We start from the raw sequence: 25000 nt of genomic DNA, 5'->3' as shown, positions 1-25000 counted from the left end.
AGGGACAGTCTATTAAGTACTGTGGAGTGGATTTCAGATCGTCATGTTTTTCCCACAGACAACCTTTTGTTGCTTGCTCAAGGGTGGGTTCACCCAAGAATTTAGTTTTGTTCCTCATGGTGAAAAAAATTTTTGTTTATAATCAAGTTTTGTGTTAAAGTAGTATTATAATGAATTTGTGAAAGATGTCACTTTATGATTTGTATACTGTATTTATATTTTCAAAAACCTATACATAAAAAAAATTCTTTGATATTACACTATAGGTAGATCTGATTCCTTTTCCTGTCTAATATCCGGGTGTGTTCTACGTTTTGGGTGTGTTCTACGATTTGGGTGTATTCTATGGCCTGGGTATGTTCTACGCTTTTAGCTTTTATTGTGTAACTAACTACCAGGTAATAATTTATTTTATAGGTCGAAAAAAACCCTGTGAGACTTCACGGAATAAGCCGAAAACAAGTTGACGGGCTCAGGGATCGAATTCAGCATATATCTGTGGGTGTTGAGGCTGGTTCCATACACCATAGGCAATGTGGGACTGCTCACTCATGAGCTCGCACATGCGCACACACACACATGCACATGCACACATAATTATACATCTATATATATATGTATATGTCTGTATACACGCATATTGTATATATACATATATATATTATCATAAGTACAAGAAGTCGCTGCACAGCCGCCCCTTAATTTGCCCTTAGTTATTGAGAGTAGAATCGTCGCTGCATAGCCGGTCCTAGTGGACCTAGATATCAAAACAATTAAAGTTATCAACAGTTCGATCTGTCCCTTTCCTTTACCTGAAACAGACATTTAGATGGCACGGTCGAAAGGGGCAAAGATGAGAGGCTGGGTGCCACTCCCTTAAGCAGCTTAGCTCAACTAAGCTACTTAAAACAGCCTTTCTAAAGGCAGATTGAGTTGGTTGGATTGTCTTTCCACAGGACACCTGGGGAGATGCAAGCAGATGGTCAAGACACCTGGAAGATGACACATCTTGGGCATGGTCATCATACGGCCCGACATCAAGGCCCCTACTCTCGGCAGATGCCTTAAAAGGAGCCAGGACAGGAGGATCTTGGCAGTCAGTAATGGGAGTTAGCAGTTAGCAGTTAGCTATACACGCAGGCGAGTGATACAAGTTGCTGAGAGGTCACCCTCCACCCTTCCACCCAGATGTCTACACCAGACTTCTGATGTGAACCCAGTACTACAGTTATCCTCGAAAGGACCTACCCAGGAACCTGAGTACGATGTCACATGTGGGAATGCCCGCCGTCATTCTACGCCAAAGCCTGCTAACCCCTCCTTTAAGGTAAAGTATGAGTGGAGGCCTTTTCAGTCACGACCGTTTGAAGTGTTACTGAGTGCCAGTATTGTTTTCTCATCCTTGTGTCATTTGTTCATTACCTTTTGCAGTGTTTTGTGTTCCAGTGTAAAGTGTTCAGTTATTCCTTGAGTCCTTGGCACCCTCAGTGCAGACTTGAGTCATATTCTGTGTTATATTTTCCTTTACTAGCGTGTAAAGTGTAAATCTCTCTTGCAGAGGGACCTATTCACAGTGGACTCATCTTGGACTGTGCCTTGCTCTTATTCAAAACTCCAGTAGGAGGATCTTCAGGCGTTGCAAACCCTTTAACAATTCAATTACCCATTTTCCCTTCTAATGCTTTTCTTTTGTAAATATAATTCCTTAATTTATCCCAGGTGCTTACGTAATATTTCTTTATGCAGTAGAGCCTTCAGCTCCCAAAATCATCCCTTGTTCTTTGTTTTTTACGATTTCCCTTTACGTAAGTCAGAACTCCAAGGCCAAATAAATAAAGTTTCTGTTGCCGGCCTGTAAAAATCTCCAGAAACCATATAACCCCAGGAAATTCGTAAATATATATATATATATATATATATATATATATATATATATATATATATATATATATATATATACTGTATATACTGTATATACTGTATATATATATATATATATATATATATATATATATATATATACTGTATATACTGTATGTATGTATATATATATATATATATATATATATATATATATATATATATATATATATATATATATATATATATATATATCGACAGATATTAACCCATAAATGTCGTTTGATATCCTATTCACTCTACATTATCGATATTAATTTTGCCTGGGTGTAAGTTATTCCTGAAGTGTAGTGAATTTGATATGAAACAAAAATTTTTGGCTTAATATTTATGAATATAAAAATATCACGGTGAATGTGATAAAAATTCACATATATGAATATATATAATTTATATATATATATATATATATATATATATATATATATATATATATATATATATATATATATATATATATAATATGTATGTATTATGCACAGATTTACTGAAACCAAGATAGACTTTCTAACGGTCAGTCCTTCCCAAAGAGAAGCTGAACGCGGGGCTGAATAAAAATTGTACGATCCGCATATTTCAGAAATACCGTTTCCGGTCGGTTAAAATCCAGCGAAATGTCAGTGTCACGTCAGTATCTTGTGTCACGCGTCATACATGACACTTGTTTCTTCATGATCCATTGTACTTAGAGCTGAAAGAATAAACCTAACGCTCTCCTGCTGTCAATTTTTATTGACAACATATTTTGTTTTATTATACGGGCCTCGGTTATTGCTACAACATTAAGTGAAAATGACCTTTAAGGAATTGGCACATTTTTTGTTACAACTGAATTATCTGTCATTTCTACTTTTTTCAGCTTTTTCATATTTTGTGTTTTCAACGAAAACATTTTTAATAATAATAATAATAATAATAATAATAATAATAATAATAATAATAATAATAATAATAATAATAATAATAATAATAGTAATAATATTTACTTCATTTATAGTTGTTAAATTTTCGATAATATACTTTCTTGCCCTTTTAATTATTTCTCATTTTTAGTGAGCTGTGGATTTCTAGCAATGATAATAATGCTAGCTACACAAAAACAACAACAACAACAACAACAACAATAATAATAATAATAATAATAATAATAATAATAATAATAATAATAATAATAATTATTATTATTATTATTATTATTATTATTATTATTATTATTATTATTATTATTATTATTATTATTATACGTATTATCATTTTTCCTAGAAGAAAATTCATATTCAAATTTTTTCCTTTAACATTTTTTACTCAAATATTACTATCATGCCGTTTATTATTTTTGGAGAATTTTCTTACTTTAATGAAATACAAAATCGGTAAAAGTAAATTTTCAATAAATTGACGAACTACGGTTTAACTTTAGATATAATTGATGCAGTTGTACACACACGCATACACACATATATATGAATATATATACATGTATTTATTATATATATATATATATATATATATATATATATATATATATATAAAGATATATAAATAAATAAATATATATATATATATATATATATATATATATATATATATATATTATTCTTAACAGAAAAAGAAGTTATATATGAAAAAAAAATTTGAACACAGAGGGCAAGAATCACTTAAGAAAGCTCAGAAAGGATAGATCGATTAGTGATAAAGGCTATTACATGTTGTTTGTGAGTGGGTCTTCACCATCAATAATCTACGGATTCCCGAAAGTGGATAAAAATGGAATACCATTAAGATCTACTGTATACTGTCTGCCTTAAAGCACCATCCTACAAATTAGTTAATTTCTTATCACTTTTCTATAGCCACTGACAGGAAAACAAGAGCATCACAATAACTATGAAATAACCGAAGGTGCAGTGTTAGCAAGCTTTGGCATTACCTCCCTGTTCTAAAGCGTCCCAATCAAAGAAACAGTTACTACAGTTCTAAATTCTCATTACAGAAACAACTAACAGGTGAGAAGTATTTCAAGAAATACAGTTAAAATATTTATAAACTTATGCATAAATTATGATAATTTTTTATTCAATAATTTCCACCACAATGAATCTGAGGGTTTCGCCATGGGATTGCAACTTTCGGCCCAATGGCTAGCGGCGTATTTCTGTGTTTTCATGAAAAAAGGAGGCTTGATAAGTTTCCTGGAGTTCAAGACCAATCACGGGTATGTCGACGACACGTTTTTGGTTTTCAGTCGTCTTCATCAAGTAGAACAGCTCCACGCGACTTAAATAGTAAACAGAATTGTATTCAATGGACGGTGGACCGTGAAGATAAAAATATACCTAAGTTTTTAGATGTAAGCATTACGAAAGCTACAGCAAACAGGCAGTCACTCTTAAGTGTTAGCATTTTCAGAAAATCCACTTTTACCGGTCTTCGAATTTAACTTTAAAATAAATAACAAAAAGACTTTAACACTCAGAACATGTACAGTACAATTTGCAGTTCCCGGAAATGATTTGACTCAGATATTAAATTTATTTTAATCTGTTTCAAAAATAATGTTTATCCTAGTAACAGAGTAGCCATATATAAGGGATTAATGTAAATGCGTTCCAAGAGAACTAAATAATATTTCAAAGTGTAGCTTTCTCCATATTAACCCCAAGTTCACTTTTACAAACTGCCTTCAGACCTCTTTTCTGGCATTACCCATGTTTACAAGTGAGACAGCTGTAGTGCCACCTATATTGGCCCTTTAAAGGTCAGTCCGGACAAGATGTTTTGAACATTTTGGCACTTCTTGTACTGGTTGCTTGGTGGCCAACCCAACCAGATCGCCAATATTACAACCTGAAGCAGAATGTAACACGCGTAGAAGACTTGAAAATTTTAGTATTCTTGATACATTTAATGAAGAATCATTATTGAGAATCTCTGAACCGCTCGAAATATTTTTTTGAACACCAGATTTTAATCTTGAGAGTTCATCTTATCCCGTTTTTGCTGTAATTTGATCAATGTTTAAATTTTACTGTAAACTGTCAAATATTTGTTTTGTCACTGATGAATTTATATACTGCTGTAGATAACTTTAAAGATTTTTCAGTTATATGTATTATTGTCACATTCATTCAGTTTTGCGAGTCAGAGAGCGCTTGAGAGAGTTGTGAAGTAACAACGAAAAGCGTCGCTTAGAAAGTGTAGCGGTTCTTAACCTACTCACTTCTTTTCCTGTTATGGAATTGGAATATAGAATTCAGGCCAAAGGCCAAGTGCTGGGACCTATGAGGACGTTCAGTGTTTGAAGGGAAATTGACAGAAGGTTTGAAAAGTGTAACAGGAAGAAATCCTCGCAGATGCACTGTGAAACAATTGTTCGAGAGGGTAAAAAGTCAGATGGAAGAAAGAGAATGTGAACGGAGGTACAGGAAAAGGAATGAAAGTGGTTGCAGATAGGGACAGAGGGGACGCTGCAAAGACACTTAAGTGATGTCTACAGTGCACCACATGAAGTGCACTGAGGGCACTACACCCCTACGGGGTTTTCTTGTTATGAATTAGATATAATATATATATATATATATATATATATATATATATATATATATATATATATATATATATATATGTGTGAGTGTGTGTGTGTGTAACGGAATTACGAAAATACGGAACGAGATGAATATGTAAATAAAGGCAATGCCAGAAGGAAAGAGAAACGACGGTGTGCTAGGCCTTTCGACTTACTGTCCTTTACTTAGCAGACGGTAAGTCGAAAGGCCTAGCACCACTCCATCGTTTCTCTTTCCTTCGTGGCACTGTTTTTATATATATATATATATATATATATATATATATATATATATATATATATATATATATATATATGTATTATTATAATAACGGACGTCTCGCACAGTGTGTCGCCCCCCCACCTAATTTACCTTTTGTTTATTGAGAACTGCATGGCCGATCGTATTATCAACATTCCGATCTGTCCCTTTTTTTTACCTGGAACAGATATTGAGATGACACAGATAACAGGGGCCAGGAAGATATTTTATGCCACTCCCTTAAGAAGATTAGCCCAACTAATTTTCTTAAATGGACTTTCTAAAGGCAAATTAAGCTGCCTGAATTGTCTAACCTCCGCAGGGAACCCGGGAAGGTGCAACGGAATCGCTGCCCACCTGGCCAGTGACTCATGCTTGCACACGGCCCCTACCCCTGGCCGCGTGCCTTAAAAGGAAGAGAAGCAGTTAGTTAGGGAGTTAGTCTCGTGAAGAGTCGTAAGGGACAGCCATACACGCGGGCGGGTGATGCAGCTTGCTGAGAAGACCATTTTGTCCCCCGTCCGACTCCAGACTCCAGTCACCCTTGAGGGATAGCCCGCATCGTCGGTGATCGCCCCTCGTCCTTATTTCGTCAGAAACCCGCTTCCTCTAAGGTAAAGTGGAGTAAAGACTTTTCGGTCACGAAAGTTTGCCCTTTAGAAAGCCTGGAGTACCAGCATTTCATTTCTGTCCTTGTGCCAGTTTATCCCGTGCCATTTCCAATGTCCTGTGTTCGAGTGTAAAGTGGTCATTCCTTCCTCGAGTCTTTGGCACCCTCAGTACAAACTCGAGACTTATTCTGTGTTAAATTGTTCCTTTACTGGCGTGCAATGTGTAAATCTCTCTTGCAGAGGGACCCATTCGCAGTGAACTCATCTTGGCCTGTGCCCTACCTTTAATCAAGACTCCTTAGAAGGATCCTCAGGCGTTGCAAGCCCTTTATCAATTTATTTATCCATTTTCCTTCAAATGCTTGCTTTTGTAAATATAATTTTTAATTTAGCCCAAGTGTTTACGTAACATTTCCTTATGAAGTAGAGCCTTCAGCTCCTAAATTCTCCCCTTTTTCTTATTTTTTACGATTTCCCTTTACGCAAGTCAGAACTCCAAGGCCAATTAAATAAAGTTTCCGTTGCCGGCCTGTAAAATACCATAAACTAGGGAAATACATAAATATATATATATATATATATATATATATATATATATATATATATATATATATATATATATATATATATGTGTGTGTGTGTGTGTGTGTGTGTGTGTGTGTGTGTGTGTGTGGGTGGGTGTTGTGTGTATGTATGTATGTGTGTGTTTGTGTGTGTCTGTGTGGTATGACTTATCCATTAGAAAGTTATCTGAGATGTTTTGACTTTACATAAGCTTATTCTTATACTTTATATATTCGTACTTTTTTTTCCATCTCTCACCTGGGGAGAGACTCTAGTCTTGCTTTTGTTACACGTGCCTGTATGAGAAGAAGACAGTCTTTAGCTTTGGTAGGAGGACAATACGAAACCAAACCTGCTGGTGGAAGGGTTGGTAGGCAACTCTTCTAAGAGATGTTACTCTGAATACAAACCTTGTTCTCCAACCCTGAAGTATGTAATAGCCATTGTATCGTGGTTTTTATGTTCTTGGGTTTGCGTTTCCTTGCTTGAGGGTACAATCAGGTATTTTTCCACTTTTCTTCACTTTCCTGTTTTTTGAAAAGTCTGTAGGACAGGCTGATGAGAAGGCAAAAGTTGCTTGGTGGTTTATCAGGAGAGTGCCTTCTTCTTTACCTGATCTTTTCCTTCTTCGCTTTTTATAATTTCTAAATCCAGCCTGACTGCCCTCCCCGAGTTGCTGTGGCAAACATGGCGGGTTTCCTATTTGCCTTACAAGCCGTGCTGGTTCCGCCTTCTCGACCAGTTTCTTATGGCACTTTTTTCAATAACACATGGTCAGATTTATTAATACTTTTAATAAAATTTTTGTAACTAACGTGTATTATTGTTGTTAATTTTATTATTATTGTTTATTGTTCTGTTGATTTTTAGTATGTAGCTGTTTTTATGAGTCTGTTTATTAGTTTTGCTATTAGCTTTATTAGTTTTGCTATTAACTTTATGCTGCTAATTTTAATTCTTCTGGGAGACAGCTAACTGAACCCAGCGCCTGCTGCTCGTTACTGTAAGAAAAGTGCAGAGTACTTTACTCAAATATTCGAGGCTTAAGGTCAAATTTTCTTGATCTCCAGAGTTGTGCCTGTAACTATGATTTGATGTTTTAATCTGAGACACTTTTAAGCAGTAATAAGTCAAAGGTGAGTTTTTAATCTCAAGGTTTTGATGTCCCTGACTTTACATCCCACATGCACAAGGTATCACTAAGTCTGGACGACCTATCTATCGTCTGAAAAACTTAGGGTGTAACTACCATGAAGTTCTGTTTTAAGATTTTCCGTAAGTTCTACAATGTTTACATATTTGCTGTTTACCGCAGTCCAACTGTCAGCGATTCTATGTATGACTGTCTCTTAGAGAGGGTTAGTATAGATCAGTCACAGGATTCAAACGCTTCATTTGTTATTTGCAGAGACTGCAATGCAAAACACAGCAATTGGCTTAATTCAAATTCCGCAGATCAACATGGCCGGTCTGCTCTTGAATTCTGTGTATCCTCCAATTTTGTCCAGCTAACTGAGGATCCCATGCATATTTCTGGAGATAGATTACAGTAGACCTCATCTTCATAGATGTTCTAGCTATTGTCAAGTCTACGTTCTGTGGACTTAACAATAGCCGACCATTGAGCCATTGAGATGGACATATCTGTCAGTCTGCAGATTCCTAATGCCATTATTGGAAAAATGGTCTGGCTGAAATCTAGAGCCAATTGGGATTGCATTATTGAAGCTTGTCAGACGCTTAATATTTCAATTGCTATTTCAAATCCAAATCCCCCAAAGAAGTTAAATGAAATGCTGATGGCTATTTTGATAAGGTATGTCCCTAGAAAGGTCATCAAATTCTGAACATGTGACCAGCCATAGTTTGATGATACATGTAGATGAGCTTACCATAATAAACAGGCAAAATTCAACACATGGGTACGGAATTGTTCACATGAAATTTACACTATTTTTGTTGAATCCCACCATGCTGTGAATAGAATTAATTTACCACATAGCTGAGAGCAATCAAAATAATTCCTTGAAGAGGAAACCTGAAGGTATTAGCCTACTCAGCCTCACCTGTAGTGGACCAAATTGCCGTCATCTATCTTTGGGTCAGGCTCATCTTCCATTCCACCTCTACTGACAGATGATGGTAGATTGGTTACTGGCCATGAGGGAAAAAGGCTGAACTGCTTCATCAATCTTTTGAAGCTAAGCAATCAGCTGAGGATGTCCTGAACTTATTCTTACAAAATTTGCATTTTGCTCTACGGATGTCAAGAAAATTCTTGATAATCTTGATAGCTGGGATGGAGAAGATCCTGATGGTTTCTTTCCTTTGTTTTTTAAAAAGGTTTCTAGTGCGTTGTCTCCCGAGATTAGTAGATTCTATGGATTTTTAGGTTGGCGTAGTATCTAAGTGGATGAGTGTAAGCTTAGTAATGCGGTGTCTGTTCCAAAGAGTGGTATATCTGCACGCTGTAGTAACTACAGGCCCATTTCCGTTCTCTCTGTGCTCTTCAGAGTTACAGAAAAACTTAGTTTTAAGCCACTATATATGTATGTAGAATCTAAGCTGGTAGTCAATGTTCATATAGGAAGTAGTTATGTACCTGCAATGCTCTTTTGGATTTGACATGCCATTTGCACGAAAACCTTGGTAAGGGTTTTGAGTGTAGAGTAATTCAAATAGATTTTAGTGCTGCTTTCGATTTAGTAAATCACAAGGCACATATTTATAAAATTCAGAATCTTGGAGTGGATGGACATATTTTAGGTTTACTTCAAGATTTCCTTACAGGTAGGCAGGTGCAAGTTGTTGATGGTATCTTTAGCGAACCAAGGCCTATTGTGTCCGGATTTCCACAAGGTAGTGTTCTTGGTCCACTGTTATTTTTAGTGTATACAGGTTATATGGTTGTTGGCCTGGAAAACATGATTGTTCAGTATCCTGATGATGTAACACTTGTGGGTGTAGTAAAGTCTCCACTTATGAGAAATGAACCTGCCCTTAGTCTTAATCGTGACATGGAGCGGATTAGTGAATGGTGAACTCGGTGGGGTAAGAGGCTGAACTCCAGTAAAACGAAAACCCTGTTGATTAGCAGACCTCGTACAGATTTTCCTCCCTAACTTACCCTTCAGGTAGATGGGACTGCTGAACTAGTCTGAAGCTTTAACTATTCTAGGTGTAACTTTCGACTCACATCTTACTTTTGAGAAACATGTAATGAAAGTGTGAAAGCAGAGTATTGTACGTAAGACCTCATATGTCCATAACAATTATAAAATCAGTGCAGCCAGTTTTAGGTCATTTGTCCTTCCTTTACTATAATGCTGTTCTTCGGTATGGATGTCTGCTTCTGTCAGAGATTTATCCCTTTTAGATTTAGATTTAGATTACCTTCCGTTAATTCTTTCTAATGAATGCCGTATTCTTTGGAAGCTTGGATTTCAAGTTAGTGGCCCTGTGGGCTTGTTCTATATGAATAGGGTTCATTTTCTGAATAATAATAATAATAATATAATAATAATAATAATAATAATAATAATAATAATAATAATAATAATAATATTGCCTTTATGCCTTGTCAATATATATATATATATATATATGTATATATATATATATATATATATATATATATATATATATATATATATATATATATATATATATATATATATATATATGTGTGTGTGTGTGTGTGTGTGTGTGTGTGTGTGTGTGTGTGTTTAATCCTTTGGTCCTTACAATAGTGACTTCAAAAGGTAAAAAATATATATATAAATTCGAAGAACAGTAAATTTTTAAAAGTTTCGAGACATTATGTCTCATGAACAGTAAGCGTGATATCTAGAAACTCTATTCCTGGAAATTGTGTTTTTTTTATTAAGCTTCTGACCTCAGAAAGTGTTGATGTATCAGTTTCCAGCAAGATTTTTTTTTTTTTAAAGGGAATATGAGACTCACGAGTTTTTCCACCTTGGCCGTGGCCCATCACCGCCGACCAACCTTCAGAAACTTAAATTTATCGCTTAAGCAAATTGAGAACTGGAATTTTTTGTTTTATATATGGTTAAATTGTTTACCCCCCACCCCCCTTGCACCCACCGCAAATGCACATCTTTACTCTTGTCTAGACGCTCTCCCCTTTCAAGACCTCTGGTCTCTGTCTCATTTGCTCAGTCAAGCCCTTTCTTGCTCGTTATCAAGGCAAGGCACAACTGGATTATAATGCATCATGCGATAGTACTAATGTAATAGTAACTATTAACAGAAGAGCATCAGGAATTACGAAAAAATATAAGTGATTCAATAATTAAGACAAAAACTAGTGTTGCAGGAATGTAATGACAAGGAAATTACAAAAATTTATGCTATCCATTTTTTAAAAAGAAAATCTTGGATCGTGTTATTGTGAGTTTTCCGTATTGCATTTTCCATACTTTATGTCTGTCAAGGGTTTAAGGAGGAGCAATCTTTAAATTAATAACATCCCTGCTTAGGTGACCAGTTCAGACAGTTATCTACAATAAAGCCTTTGGGTTTTCCGAGTGTTCTGTACAAAAATCAGTAATAAAAATATAGTGCAAAAGAAAATTAAACAATGTTGTTACAAGGTTGTTCATACAACGATTGAAAGCTTATTTGTCTGACTTCATTAACAAAAAATGGAACATTGGAACCGATCAGTTTTAAATATTTATTTTCACTCACTCGACTTGGTCGAGGTTGTTTCTTTTGGCTCTAGGGGCCTAGAGACCCACGCCAGGCTTCCTACTCCCTTGAATACCTTATCGTGCTTAAGGGCCACCTTTGGGGAAGGACCCTTGCTGGCATAAGGCCAACTTCATCTAAAACAGCCAAACGGTGGATGATTGGCTTAAATTGGTATGGGGTGAAGGGTTCTGGTACAAATAGTACTGGATCACTCTGAGGTTTGGGAGGCAATGGAAAAGAAAACATCTTAATGTAATTAAATTTTTATTTCAAAGATCGATCGAGAACGTTTATGTTTAGACTTTGATAACAATAAACAGAGCAAAAAGTCTTCCACAGTTAGTGATATCCGCCCCCGTGTCCGTAACCTCCCTTGGGTCCGGACAAGTGGAAATGATTGTCGGACTTTCCACCGCCGTAGTGCTTCCTGTGGACGACGTGGCCCTTTCCATAACCACCATGGCCATGTCCGTGGCCACCGCCGTGTCCGTAGCCGCCATGGCCGTGGCCACCGTGTCCGTGGCCACCGTGTCCGTGACCATACCCACCGGCGTTTACAAGGGCTACCATCAATAGGACAGCTGCGAAAATCACCAAGACTCTCTGTGGATGTTATACATAATAGTCATTATCCTGGACTGGATGAGAATAACATTGCAGATATTCAGGTACTTAAAATACATTATGTTCAAGAAATCAGATTGACAATATACAAAGTTTGAACGGAGTATATACATATAATGTTCGTGATTTTAGAAAACTGATGAAAGATGCGTTTAAATAAAGCGTTTGAATATACTGCTCGTGATGTAGGAGGGGGAGATTATGGAGCACTATGGTGACATGTTTCAAATAGATAAATTTTCATTAAATAACTAAAACATGTTTTTATTGAGGCTGCTACAACTACTGCTGCTTGCAAAGTGTTACTATCATTAACATCATTATGATTATTCTTAAATATTACTTTGCAAACTTTCATTCAAGATGTACTCTACGCTAATACCATAGAAATTCTCCTATGATAAAAATCATCTCTGTCACGCGTTATTGAAACTTGAGCCAAACCTTAGTCGTCCGGTGCATGCGGTAACGTTATGCAATATTCCTTAGCATTTATTGCAGCAACAAGAAAAGCATCCATATTACATATCTCATATATCCACAAAACCATTGGGAAGTCTGCATTTAGTTTCTTGAAAAATAACTTGCCCCCTTCCGAGTGGATACAAGTCCTTTTTGGCCTTTCGTAAATATTCCTCAGGCAAGAAATTTGTTCGGTTACACTACAATTTAATTTCTGTTACTTAATCACCCAAGTAAAATCTATGACTCCAAAGAGCCATCGGATTAATTTCCAAGTTATTGAACTCTTCAGGCAGGAGAAGTTGTGTGAACAGTTAAGAAATTAGCGAATGAATTGCAGCTTTTCAAAACGTTGTGGACTTTTTTTGTCGTCAAAAAGCCGACACTCATAAAAAGCATTAACCTGGTTAAAAACTTGACAGCAGCGCTAAAAACAAGAGTGGCTGCTGACTACTTCACCAGAGAGAGAGAGAGAAATCCTCAGGAAATGATGGAAAAAGAAAAAAACCTCACCATATTGTAACAACGTCAGAGAACTTGTCAAACGGCGAGGAATCACCAGGAGTTCGCCAAATAAGCTGATGATCAAAATAAAATCGCGTCTTTATATACCTAAGAAAATTCACAGTGGCAGAGACAGGCGACACGCCTTTGCACGAAAGTTAAATGGATCATCGATCACGTAATAGCATATTGATTTCCATTTTCTCTTTTCTTTAATTGTTCGTGCGTGTGTGTCTCTTTTGCAAGATTCACATGAAAAGCCGGGCACTCGAGCGAGGCTTTCTCCGCTTGAGTTCGCTTCTGGCGTAATGAAACGTGTCCTTCACTTTGAGCGGTCAAAGAAATGTTATAATTTGCTATCCGGTTCCATGTTATGGGAATCTTATAAAAATTAGTTTTTTCAGCTAGGTATCGTAGAATTATTCCGACAAGAAATCTCATTTGGCAGTCAAATATCAGGTCATTTACACACACACACACACACACACACATACACACATATATATATATATATATATATATATATATATATATATATATATATATATATTTTTTTTTTTCTATCACATCACCATGTTTGTATACAAATCACGGTGATGTGATAAAAAATTCATAAAAAGAGCTGCGTGATCCAGACGTAGCAATGGGCTATCATGGTGGAGGAGGGCAGATGCCGACTCAAAGTACAAATCCCCGCAATTGACGGGGATGAGTACGGCAGATTCGACTTTGACTAATACTGTAGACCTCTCTTGACAGGCTAATGGTTAGCGACGTCGACTGGAAGTCGTTGGATGTACTGTCGAGTGTCCAAGTCTCTTAGGAAATAAACCATTTATCACTTATAATTCCCCTTCGGTGATATTCCCGAAGCAGCGCAAATTGAATATTAAACGGCATTTTGTAGTTTAATGTTATATATATGATGATTCAAGTATATTATCCTTGGACAAACAGCTTCTCCACCTTCAACGGTGTTTATCAAACCTACTCTGGGTATATATATCATCTTTACGTCAACCCATTTTCTTTACTAAAATTGCTTCTAATTCATTTCCTTACTTCTTGTGCTGAACGACGTCAACATCGCCTTTACTCTCTCGATGCCACCACGATTATAATACTTCCTTTTCTCTTATTACCATTTACAAGGTCACCCCCTAAATTGTGGAAGAATCTCTCTGACAGAATTAAGGATATCAGTGCAAGCCAGGCAATGCTGTGCATCTTAGAAGGGTCGCGTAATTTTACGTTTTTAGTTTTCTGTAAAAGAAAACTATTGTGCCGGCTTTGTCTGTCCGTCCGCACTTTTTCTGTCCACCCCCAGATCTTAAGATCTACTGCGGCTAGAGGGCTGCAAATTGATATGTTGATTGTCCATCCTCCAATCATCAAACATACCAAATTGCGGCTCTCTATCCTCAGTAGTTTTTATTTTATTTAAGGTTAAAGTTAGTCATAATCGTGCCTCTGGCTATGATACAGGACAGACCACCACTGGCCCGTGGTTAAAGATTTATGGGTCGCGGCTCATACAGCATTATACCGAGACCACGGAAAAATAGATCTATTTTCGGTGGCCTTGATTATACGCTGTACAGAAAACTCGATTGCGCCAAAGTTTCTTCGGCGCATTATTTACTTGTTTTGTTACTTATTTGGCTGATCGTGAATAAAAGAATTTACAAGGCCGATCATTTGCTTTCTTCTCTACTTTCTCTTGTTTCACTTTTATTTATTCCATTCATTGATCTTACTTTGCAATTTAGCCCATTGGTATTTCAGAATTGTTTCATTTTGAATAATTTTAAACAAACTCAGCGGTCACAGACATTCCCAGTGCCAACTCGGTTAATGAATCAAGGTTTTTCATGTGTACCACAAACTATAATTGTAACACCTCCCGCAGTTCCTTTTCAAGTTCTTATCTCTGTCTATCTATCTATCTATCTATCTATCTATCTATCTATCTATATACCTATGTGTGTGTGTGTTTGTGTGTGTGTTTATTACTTTTATTCATCATAATTTTTTATCTCTATTTGTTTTCTTGTGAAGAGACGGAGACAGTCATGCATTGCCAAAGAATCTTTCTCATAAAAGTCTACGTTAATGAATTTTAGTTTTCTGAAACGAAAGCTATTGTGCTGCCTTTGCTGTCCGTCCGCACTTTTTTTCTGTCCGCACTTTTTCTGTTCACCCTCAGATCTTAAAAATTACTATGGCTAGAGGACTGCAAATTGGTATGTTGATCATCCTGCCTCCAATCATCTAACATACCAAATTGCAGCCTTCTAGCCTCAGTAGTTTTGATTTGATTTAAGGTTAAAGTTAGTCATAATCGTACTTCTGGCAACGATATAGGCCAGGCCACCAATGGGCCGTAGTTAAAGTTTTATTGACAGCAGCTCATACGGCATTATACCGAGACCACCGAAAGATAGGTCTATTTTCGGTGGCCTGGATTATCTTCGGCGCATTGTTTACTTGTTTCTTCTTTGGTGAGATTAGATACAACTAAAGCCTTGAAAAACTTGGATGCTATGAGGTTGAGGGAGCACAGAAGAAGGTGGGAAATTCCTAAAATGACCTAAAAATTCATCAAACCGGTGGATCCTCGAGTTTGCGCCTTCTGTTCCCAACAATAATACTTCCATGAAATTTTTTCTTTCTGGGTCTTTCCAACCCTATTCAGTTCTGGCTTTTAAATCTACTAGATAATCCTCTCTCTCTCTCTCTCTTGCATTATATTTGCATCCATACTGCACAGCAAAAGCACATTTTATTTGATAAGATCAGACATACAGTCATAGTTTTCCCTCTATGTATAGGACATTCCTGTATCAAGGGATTCGCAACCAATTGTCGGAGGGATGTCTGTCATCTTAACATCAATGGTGGTTGATGCCAGCGTCATTATTTGGTACCACAATTGAAATTTTTAAACCTTTGGAACCATATTAAAATCTGAAAAACGTAAGATGTATTTAAGTCCTCTGCAGAGGACGATGTGGATCTAGGTATATGAATGCGCACATCCAACGTAAATGGAAATTTTCTTGTTATTGTCCAGAAGTACAAATTAAAGTACAAGATAAACATATATATATATATGTATATATATACATACATATATGTATATACTGTATATATATATATATATATATATATATATATATATATATATATATATATATATATATATATATATTGTGTGTGTGTGTGTGTGGTAAGTGGGAAACAGAGAAAGAGTTTGTATATGTACTGTATACCAGGTATATGAATCCAAAGATATACGCGTCGGCATCTGAATAAACATACGAGTACAACAGTCAACTAAAACACTTACAATTCTCACATCTTACGTAACATTTTTTTGGCCCTTCGCCATGGTTCGCAACATCCATTCATCTCCGTTGCGAGAATGCGCAGACGCGAAACAATGGACCTTTGTTATAATTGGGGACATGTCAAAAAAAAAAAAATACGAAGAGGCAGAAACCTAGAATTATAGTTCTGACCGCTTGCTAGAAACCGAGTATATATAGATGGTGCAATAGCAAACCTTTACTTTAGTTTCGACTGATAATCGATCAGAATCGGTTATACGCTCTCGAGTGTTTGCTGCGACATTTTAAGAGATGGTTAGCTTTCTTTCGTTATCTGGGTAGAAATGCGATAAAGTTCGTTTTGGTTTTGTGAAAAGCTTCAGATTTTAATGAAAGAGCCTGGGTATAGACGTCATTTGAATTTCTTAAATGAATGAATATAATAAATGCTGAACATTCTTGTAATCGTTTCTTTATTTGTGTAATGTCATACATAACTGCTTATCTTTGTCAAGTTTAGATATACCAGTGAACCTATCACATCAGAAGCTGTAAAAAAAGGCATTTTTGGCCGAAATATTCTAGAAGCTGTGACATTTTGTGAATATTCAACTTTATCTAAAAAATGAATCGTTACAAAACTATAATTTTCGTTACAATAATTTTCTTTACTAGTTTATTTTATTCGATGACGAGATATGTTCAAGTCCATCATGTTCCAGATTAGTATCCTTGAAAAATTAACTTCCATCACTGACTGACGAATAGCAAATGTCTTCTTATACTGACCAACAGTGACTTTCTTCTCCAACTGACCATTAGCGTTTTCATCAGTACCGTTAGAGGCTTTCTTCACCAACTGACCATACATACTTTCTTCTGTAGTCAGTTTTAACTTTCTTCATTAACTAATCAATCTCTACTTTCTTTCTAACTAACTAATTGCAACTTGAACCACTATCAGCCAAACATAAATTTGTAATTTTCATTTCTATCTGATCACTGGCGCCTTATTACCACCCACATATTCTATTCCCAGAAATTCTTCGGCGTCCTATTGGCTATCGCCCTGATGGTTGCCCTCGTCAGCGCCGGCGGTTATGGCCACGGTCATGGTGGTTTTGGCGGTCACGGTCACGGAGGATACGGCCACAGCAAGGGCCACAAGATCGACGGCAGCTACGGCGGAGGATACTCAGACAACCACTTCCACCTTAGCGGAGGATATGGTCACGGGGGATATCATTAAAGGACGTTTTTCTGGCCAGGGAGCAGCTCAATGGGGGACTGAAACTGAAGGATAATCTGAGGTATCATCTAGTCTCTGAAATGACCCCAGTGTCTTCGTTGCAGGCAGGTCACCAAGGCTCCAGAAGGATGTCAGGAACATCCTACCTCAGTGGCATTATTCTGAACCTTCTACAACTTTACAAAAAAGACTTCAAGCAACCAACTTCTACTTGCCTTTGTTTCTTTCATTCTTACTAGATGCATTAAAATTACATCTTCAAGTACAGTTCGACTTCTGAATGAACACACATTTGTGTTATATGTATGGAACATATTCATGTTCATTTCTGGGTTTTCGTACTTTGCTTTTTATATAGTAATTCTTTTTTCATTTTGACTTAATTCCCATATCTCCATGTTCATCTCTTTCATATCCGCAATGTCGTCCACGAAAAAGAAAAACATTAAACAAAAACAAAATCCTTTTGTTTCTAGCATTTATTTCTTCAAATCTACCTTCTATGCTTCAGGTTGAATGCTCTAAATATGGTTTTGATGAGGTTTTCAGACCATTCTACTCTGAAACCAAAATTTAAGAGAAATCAGGATAAACAGAAACTACATTTTAATTTATGGATATTATTACAAATAGTATAATTAAATCAGAGGGCTTTGAAATAATGGTACTGGTATAGCATCATAATTAAAATGGAAGTGTAGTTACTTTAATATTGAGCAGCTTACTCTACAATAATTAAGAGTTGACGAGAATCTAATATTTCACATTGAAGTATGAATATATATGTGTGTATATATATATATATATATATATATATATATATATATATATATATATATATATATATATATATATATATATATATATATATATATATATATATATATATGAGATATTATGCTATCACTCAAATGTATATGCTGATACTGCACGATAAGTCAGTCTAAATTATTACTCACATAATAATGTCTACCAGAAGAAACAGAACTACCTTCCAGTCTCTTATTTGTAACTACAGAGTTATTGAAACGGAAAGAGATATGCACAACAGCTGCTCTTGTTACTGCAGCATGAAAGAGGCCTTATGCCAGTGCAAGTTCTTCACATACCTTAACTTAAAATTCTCCAGGTGCTGAAGTAGCAGTGAGCACTTGAATCACCAAATATATATGCCATGAACTGTTGCAGACTTCGGTGGAAAGTTGCATTTTTTTAAACTTTTTATTGAAAGGATTAAACTTACATTATTTACACATCTTTACATAAGCATAATCCCTCTAAACTGACAATTTACAAATCTTGCTTTAGTCACTGGCTACTCAAAAACAGTAATTAATAATATACTTTTTTGTGAAAATTTTATTTATTCTTTCTTTGTAATTATTTTTCAATGGCCACTTATCGTAACAAAATTTGCTCTTAGCAAAGGCATCTGTTGCCTCTTTTGTATGACAATTTCAAATAAAATAAGGCTTTCTGTCTTATCTTAGGAGAGTTACTTTCCTACATTAAAGAGTTCTTTTACGAGAAAATAATTTTTTTGTTGCGTTTCTCAGTCACTCACAATGATAAATGTTAAGGACAAGATTTAACGTGCATATTCATTTTCCAATTTTTATATGGGGAATTACGATGTCTTATTTGAAGGACTTTGATTTATTATTTTATTATTATTATTATTGTCGATCGGCTGCCCTGCCTGACATCGTTTAGAGACTTTTTCTATTAGCGCATTGTGGACTTCTCTTCATTGTATCGTGCTAAAGCTCGAGCTATATTTTCTCCCAGCAGCGAAGAGTTGAGCGGTAGGTCTCCAATGAAGAGAACGTGAGGTGTCTGAAAATGTTTTTAGATGTTAAATGGCTTTGTTTGTGTGTGTATTATAATAAATGTGCTGCCGATTTGAATTATTATTATTATTATTATTTTGCAATTAACGAAAGGAGAATTATTATTATTATTATTATTATTATTATTATTATTATGAAGGGTTTAACGAGACTGCTTAGTCAAATCTCGAAACTGTCATAGAACTGAGCAAAGCGCTTTGTTTACCAGAGATTCCATAACTGGAACATAGCGTTGCGAATGTACGGAATATTATTATTATTATTATTATTATCATCATCCACACCGTGCATGCACTTGTATGGAACAAGGCAAAAATGACGTTACGTAGCCAGTAAGTGAAAGAAGAAGAAGAAGAATAAGAGAAGCACAGCCAAAAGAAGTATACTAAAATTACTAAGAACGAAAAGCGTACAATCTTAGCATCTGTATTGGTGGTTGCCACATCCAGTCGACCTTTTGGTTAATTATTGTTGTCGACGCGTTACGAATTATTGGAGGCCATTAATTCGTGCGTCATCCCCTTCAACGCACGTGCGTGCACGAAAGCGCAAGCTCAAAAAAAAAATGCGAACATGAACGTTTTTGTTTTAAATAAAAAAAAAGAATAGTAAAAATTATCAATCACACGCCTCCTATTGTTTTAACAGCCATGTCTCCAGTCATTTACTTAAATGATACAATGCTGATTATAAAAGATTGCCAGTTGGTATTACATAAACATACATTACTATTTTAGATATTGTGAAATTAGCTACAAAAGTATCCAGCCACAGCGAAGTACGTTCTCGTCCAATGGCGTGGGAGTTTTTATTCCATGAGAAGAATTGGCTTCAATTCTCTCCTGTGCTCGTGGTTCAGTGGTGGACTGTTTTGCCCAGCCTTGGCATAACCATTGAGGGGTTTCGTGGGGGATGCGGCGGTGGGGATGGATGTGTTTGCATCTTAGGACGGTTTGATGAAAAGAATTTAATTTACCTGAACAGTAAATTATGTTCTTGGTAGATGGGTCGTAGACAGAGTGGATGGACAACAGGTAAAGAAACCTCACCCCAGGTGACCTGCTAAACCCATAGGGCTAATTAACAAATTTGATTGCAGCATCCTTAAAGGGACAAAAGGATCGTGATATAACGCCAGAGGAAATTGAAACGGGTTCGTTAACACGCACAGGAAACCGGAAACAGTTGCAGCTCGCTTTATGGCGTCTAAAATTACCATCGTAATAATAATTTAATATTTATATAGACAACGGACACTGTATCTTAATAACTTTTAGATATTCTGAAGCTGTTTGTCTTCCCCTCACCTTCCATCCCCCCTCCCCCTTCCCTCTTCCCTTCTTTTTCCGTCCCCCTACCCGCATCCCTTCCTCCTCCCTTCCCCTCCCCCTTCCTTCCCTCCCATTCACCCTCCCATCCCCTCCTCCCTTCCACCTTCCCCTTCCTCTTCCCCTGCATTTCCTTTCCCCTTCCCCTCCTCTTCCCCATTCCCTCTCCTCCTCTATCTTCTCTCTTCTTTCCCCTTTCCCCCCCTTCTTCCCTATTCCCTCCCCTTCCCCCTCCCCCTACCCATTGCCCGTGGACTGTTAATCAGAGTTTTAACGGGCCTACCCGTAGGCAATTCAGATTTTTACCAGGCAGAACTGGGTTGGTCTACTAATATATATATATATATATATATATATATATATATATATATATATAATATATATAAATATATATAAACACATATATATATATATATATATATATATATATATATATATATATATATATATATATAAACTTACATCCATATATATATATATGCAGAATCTACTGGTCACTTTTTATATATATATATATATATATATATATATATATATATATATATATATATATATATATATATATCAGAATCTACTGGTCACTTTTACCAGACACATATGTAATTCTATTGATACAATGCTTCTTAAGCACATCCTTTTTTGGAAAAAACATCCGCGAAGAATTCGAGAAGTTAAGAGGGCATTGTGCCTATTAGAATTACACATATATATATATACACACACTAGCAGACAACTCGGTTCTGCTTGGTGTACTAATACGCATGCGCAGATGGTGATGAATTAGTTCTTGATCTCCAAAGTTATGCGCGTAACTACCAAGTTTTTTTTTCGTGGATTAAGTACTTATATATGATGATGGTAATACAGCAAGGTACTTAAGAATTTGCATTTTATTGGCAGGGTATGATTAAAATACGTTTGGCTTTAGATGAACACTGAAAAAATTTGGTAATTTCGACGCGAGTAGTTTTTTAATGAGGGGGCAAGCCTGTCACAGAAGCATTTGGTCTGTTACTACTTTTTCCGTGGCAAGAATTGTAAGTGCTGACTGGTATGATGGTAGAAGTTATATTTTGAATTACATTGCTTTATGACTGAGTGAAAGTAATTCAAATACAGTCAAACACATCTGTTTAAAATATTGGATGTACTAACTGATTATAGGATTTGCAGTGGGAGGAGTTTGAAATCATACGTCTGATAGCACCTGGAAAAAAAAGGTGGATCATCAAGTGAAAAATGAGAATTAACCAAGAAGGCTGAAGGAAAAAGTGATGTAAAAACGAAAATTTCATTTGTTTTGTCTGTGCTTGTATGTCTGTCACGGGATAGGGGTTTGATTTTGAATTACAAACCTTTCTGGGGTGACATGGAGGCCGTGTGCAAAATTTTGTCTGGGTCTGTCAAGCGGTTCGGATTTTTATAGAATCCAAACAAATATACAGACATTCACTTTTATATATATATATAGATGTGTGAGTGTGTGTGTGAAAATTTTATGGAATAAATGTAGTGTTTTAAAAAGCAATAAAAGTAAAAGTTAACGAGTCTTTTCATTCACATATCACGGGACACATGGCTTATCTTTATAATGGAAAATTTATTGTGAAAGGCAGGATAACACTGTATTTAGCGTGTGGTAGTTAACATAATTTAACACTTAGGACTTCATGCTAATCTTAGTTTTGATTTACATTTCATTTATAATATTTTTACTAATGTTATATTGATTTAGACATTTGAATATTTAAAACTGATGTACTAATGGTCTGTATTAATAAAGATTATTTAGTACTTTAATTCGAGTTAAAGTTCAAAAATTAGGAGGGCATGAGAAAATTCATCTTAGGGTGGGATTATTTTTTATGTATTTTCACTTATCCTCTTTTCCTCCTAGAGTTCAAGATCTTCGGAAAGACGCTAAAATTTTTATATTTTATTATTTTTCTTAATAAAGAAAGTAAATACTACTGCTAGGATTTTTTGTTGCTCCAAGCTGAGATAGTAATAAAAAGTAACACATAGCTTTAAGAAGGTCAAAATAATAACAAACGATTCTTCATTTAAATTTATTTCCATTGAAATTCCAGTAACTAAGCATTTTATTTAATTTTAGAAAAATGCAAATTTTTTTAAACTGTTTGTGTGTGTGTGTGTGTGTGTGTGTGTGTGTGTGAGAGAGAGAGAGAGAGAAAGAGAGAGAGAAAGGGGGGAAAGTTTTCACCTAAGTCAGCCATTTTTATAGGGAAAGAAAAGAACTTAATTCGTTCACGAAACTTTATTTATTAAAACGGTCTCCTAAAACTTTTTGGCTCTGTACAAAATGGATTTTATAGGCGCTTTTTAGTTAGTGATATCCTCCTCCATGCCCATGTCCACCTTTGCCATAGCCACCATGGCCATGTCCTCCATGGCCACCATGACCATAGCCGCCATGGCCATGTCCACCGTGGCCACCATGACCATAGCCACCATGGCCACCACTGCCATGGCCATGTCCACCATGTCCACCATGCCCACCATGACCATAGCCGCCATGGCCTTTTCCTCCACTGAGATGGAAGTGGTTGCTCGAATATCCTCCACCATAGCTGCCATCGATTTTGTAACCCTTGCTATGGCCATATCCTCCATGCCCATGGCCGTGGCCTCCATGCCCATATCCTCCTCCATGGCCGCCATGTCCATGGCCTCCGTGACCATATCCTCCTCCATGGCCACCATGCCCATGGCCTCCGTGACCATATCCTCCTCCGTGGCCGTGGCCTCCATGCCCATACCCTCCATGGCCACCATGTCCATGACCGCCATGCCCATATCCTCCTCCTCCATGGCCATGCCCATGGCCACCATCAGCGTTGATTAAAACCGCCATTAGCAGAGTTGCCAAAAATGCTAATAAAAATCTCTGCAAATAGATGAGAAAAACAGTCACATTTGAATATTACATTTTTGGTAAGAACCAGTAACAAACATGTATATGGTAATGGTTAGTTACAGGAGAAAATTGTAATTGGTCAGTTAAATGTCATTACTGGCCTGGTAGAAAAGAAAGTTATTGTTAGATAAGAAAGTTGTAGACATTCAATTAGAGAAGAACTTGTCAGACTGCAGGAACGAAAACTGAAATTGGTTGGATAGGGGGAAAGGGTCGGTCGAAGCAGAAATTTGCATATGGTCTGCCCAAGAGAATGACATGAGCCAGCTAGGGTATCGTTACATATGGCCAGTTACAGAAGAAAGTAGCAGCAGGTCACTGGCATGAACTGAAAGCTAACCAACTGCAAATCATAGTTAACAAGTTGAAACCTATCTATGAACTAGTTTGAACAACGAAATACAAAAGCCTAAAAAGCGTTTAACTGAGAAACTTCACTAGAATCCACGAAACTGACCATCTTGAACGTTTGCTGATTATTCACTTCGAGGGAGAGACGATCAGTCGACGACTGCTTGGCGATTCAGTGAGACCCAGATCTTTATATACAATTCCGGACTGTTTCTCGATGAAGAGAAGGTTATAAAATATCAGAGCTGGAGCCTTTAATTCAGTCACGTCCCATCGCTTAAACGCGTGCCGCGAAGCCTCGGTTTAGGAAAGACCTCAGTGCGTTGGACAATCAAGTGATATCGCCAGATGATTATTAAATATAAAATCTTTAGTCGTAATCAGGCGAAAATTGTAATTGTAACTGCCTATTTTTTGTGGAGACCTAAGGAAATTGTCAAATTATATTAGTAAGTGAAAGATGTATTTCTGCAGTCAGGTGTAAAATACCTGAGAAAATTTGGCTGTGCAAATGTCAAGGAAGGAGAGAGAGAGCTCATGGTTAGAATAGCGGAAGTGGAAACTAGAGCCTTAGTTTCATATCAAATAGATTTCTTGAAATAATAATAATAATAATAATAATAATAATAATAATAATAATAATAATAATAATAATAATAATAATAATAATAATAATATGTAAACGGTTATTATGATTATTGTTTTACTGCGGAGTTAAATGTTATTATTA

General features: G+C 36.2%; 1 protein-coding gene across 1 annotated transcript in view; it reads left to right on the top strand.

Moving 5' to 3' along the window:
- The window catches only part of LOC136830263 (keratin, type I cytoskeletal 9-like), a 149226-nt gene that overhangs the window by 95177 nt on the left and 29049 nt on the right, over window positions 1-25000 (top strand). The window lies entirely within an intron of this gene.

Source organism: Macrobrachium rosenbergii, chromosome 46 (genome assembly GCF_040412425.1).
Source record: "Macrobrachium rosenbergii isolate ZJJX-2024 chromosome 46, ASM4041242v1, whole genome shotgun sequence".
Taxonomy (NCBI): Eukaryota; Metazoa; Arthropoda; class Malacostraca; order Decapoda; family Palaemonidae; genus Macrobrachium; species Macrobrachium rosenbergii.
This window is presented reverse-complemented; position numbering and strand designations above follow the sequence as displayed.